Here is a 3288-nt window from a genome sequence, read left to right on the forward strand (position 1 = left end):
TACTTGAAAAGTTGTATGGAGTTACTCCATTATACATCAATAATATTTATCATACTAAGAGCTCCCCCAAGCTGAAAATCAATTTTTCAAAACCTATTATCTAGTTGCTTGGTTCCATGATTTGGCCGTCATCTTCAGTATTTCTTTTCTTCAGAATTACAAGGCAGAGAATCCAATCAACCATTTACTTCATGGAGACCTGCATAGAGAGAGAAAGAGATTAATAAATTAATCAAATAACATATTTATAAAAGAAACTCTTTACATAGTTGTTACTAAAAATTCTTCCATTAATTCAAAAACAAGAGATGGTTTTATTTCATTTTAATATAATAATAATCAAAATTAAAACAGTAAAACTCACCTGGTTCGGGTTAACCAGGTGATACTCATGCATTATCCATTGAGTTCGAGGCCCGTTTGGATCCATAACTTGATTGGTTGTAGAATCCGTAATTGTCTGGTCTGACCCAGTACCCATTCAGTAACCCAAAGAGGTAACTCTATCAGGCAGGACATCCCTTGGGCTGAAAAAGTACCGTTCTCTCTTTAAATTACCTAAGCATGGACAACAAGCCAAATTATTTCTGACTCAGAAAACACTCACACATAGAAGTTTTCTAGGGATTCCCACTTACCAGACAAAGCCCAAGGACTATGGGTTCAAACTTCGAAGTCAGTAAGATTTCAATATGGCTAAGGAAGAGAAAAAACTTTGCAATTTAAGTAGTGAACCACAAGTTCTTCGAAATCGGAACCCAAGTGCCATAATTATCTCTCCATTTCGAAACATTTCAGCTTCCCAAAATCGCTCCTGAGATCAATCAGCAGTGGCGGGTGAATTCAGATTTCGGACAACCTATATACAACTAAGTGAAAAAAAATAGTTGCGGGGGCAATTAAGATTGAAAAAAATTGTGGGGGTAATAGTGACAGATTTTTTTATTCACCGCTAAAATCTATTGCAACATCTCACTAATTCATAGACTTTGAAAATTCTTGTGCCCCACTCTAAAGCTGCCCCTGCCTACGTATAAAGTTCCAGTACTCCAATTCTTATATAATAATCCGTGGAGAGAGAATTCTACTATGTATTATGAACATTAATTACCAAAATACCCTTGATGTTTTAATTGAAATGCTGGAGAATTTGGCAAGAATTTAATTGGTGATGAAGCACGAATGGAACAGTATAACATACAATACTTTGTTGCCTATCATTTTACTATACTCCACTAATTAAATGATTTAACCCTCCAGCGATAAGAATAAGACCATTGATCAAATGGCACTAGGTGGGCCATCAGATTGTGTTTAGTGACATTGTTTGTGAAGTATGTTTATAGAATATCTAGTGTAAAATGTTTCTGTCCAGATTCTTGAAAATCTTCCATTTTATGATGGATGTGAATATATACTTTATTAATTAACAAATCATGTCCGTGAAAGACTATAACAAATCATATCAATACGTGAAAATTAGAAAATACGATAGAAAAAATTGACGGGCCAAGGCCCACAAATTTTAGAAACTGAATTTTGACGGTCTAGGACCATCGAAATTCTTAATATTCCCAGATTTGACGGCTTAGAGCTGTCGAATTTCTCTCATCCTTCATTAATTTGACAGTTTCAACCCGCCAAAAAAAAAAAAATTTGACAATAAAAAATTCAACCCCTTAGTCGATTGAATTTTATGAAATTGATGGCTTAGGCCATCAAATTTGGGCTTTTTTCAGATTGTGTATACTCATTCTCTTAAAAATAAAATTTTGTTACAATACTCATACATGATCGACGAGCTAGCTAGATGGTCCAATACAAACTAAAACTACTAGAGGCTGGTCAAAGCAATCATTCATGGATCGATGACCTCGCCATCATCTTCAGCTCTTCTTTTATTCAAAAATATACAGCAAAGGACCCACTCCCCCATTTCCATCATGGAGTTCTGCATAAGAATTAAAAATGAAACTAATTAAATATAACCAAATCTCCAATTTTCACGGTTGACAAGAAATGGGTTTCTTTCATTTAATATTATAATTTTGCATGGATTAGAGTAGAAACTGTTTCATTCTTTAATATACAAAACTAAATAATAAAAATTGTGAAACTCACTTGGGTATTAGGTTGAATACCAACAAACTGGAACTCATGCATAATCCACTGCGTTAGAGGCCCATTAGGTGGACTCCCCATACGGAAGACCAAAGTTTTCTTCATCCCAATGACTCGATTAAACCTTGAATCAATAATTTCCTGGTCAATACCATTAGCCTTCCAGTGACCAGAGAAAGGTCACTCGATTGGGTCCGTCCCCATTCCCATACGTCTCATCCCTTGGGCTGAAAAAATACCTAACTTGCTCAACATTACCTAAAACAAGAAACACTCAAATTATTTCTAGGTGGTAATTTAACAAAATTCATAATTAAAAATAAATAAATAAATAAATTGAAGTTCATAAATTATGAGAATTATAGGGATTCCAACTAACCTGGTAAAGCCCAAGGATCATGATTGTAAACATTGACATCAGGAATTTGGGCACAACGCAATGTGGAAAATAGACCTTTGACCTTTAAGTAGTGAATCACAAGTTCTTCGTCTGTAAGAAGGAATTGGATCCCATTTCTCTCCATTTTGAAACATTAGTACAACTTCCAAAAATCGACTCTCAGACCAATTAAGTAGTTGGGTGAATTCATTTTTCACACAACCTATAAAGGTCCAATGATCTCTAGTTCTTATAAGAGAGTTCTTCTTGGTATTTATGGACGTTAATTACGAAAATACCCTTGATGTTTTAATGTACATGCTGGAGAATGTGGCAAGAATTTAATTGGTGACTAAGCACGAATCATAAGGAGCTGATTTTTGTTGTTGTTGAGAAAACAGTACAAGATACAGTACTTCGTTGCCTATCATTTTATCATACTCCTCTAATTAAATGATTTAAGAATCCAGCTAAAAAATTAAGAGGGCATTAATCAAACAGTTTAGATTGCACTAGCGGGCCATCAAGATCGTGTTTGGTGATATTGTTTGTGATTCATATTAAATATTATAGATTATGTAGTGACAATGCTCCAGGTTTCCTTTTCAGGAGGGATGTTTCCTTTTTAGGAGGGATGTTTCCTTTTTGAGTCGTGATATTCTGACTACCTCCTGTGGCACATTCAATCAACTTTCCTAGTGTGACAAGTTTGGCAACGGTAGATCTAAATGCCTCGTGATACGTGATTCTCTTGGGATACCTATTTTTATTAGGGAGTGCAGTTTTGA

The 3288-nt window shown here is 34.9% G+C and overlaps 1 long non-coding RNA gene across 1 annotated transcript; it reads right to left on the minus strand.

Annotated features, from left to right (window-relative positions):
• Positions 1-1860: 1860 nt before the first annotated feature.
• Positions 1861-2952, minus strand: LOC147405383 (uncharacterized). Its single transcript, XR_015175736.1, has 3 exons — positions 2501-2952; positions 2122-2379; positions 1861-1951 (listed from the first exon to the last, which is right to left on the minus strand). It is a non-coding gene; the product is annotated as an uncharacterized LOC147405383 (long non-coding RNA).
• Between the last annotated feature and the right edge of the window lie 336 nt (positions 2953-3288).

The sequence above is a fragment of the Akebia trifoliata genome, chromosome 3 (assembly GCF_017979445.1).
Source record: "Akebia trifoliata isolate Shusen 1 chromosome 3, ASM1797944v1, whole genome shotgun sequence".
Lineage (NCBI taxonomy): Eukaryota > Viridiplantae > Streptophyta > Magnoliopsida > Ranunculales > Lardizabalaceae > Akebia > Akebia trifoliata.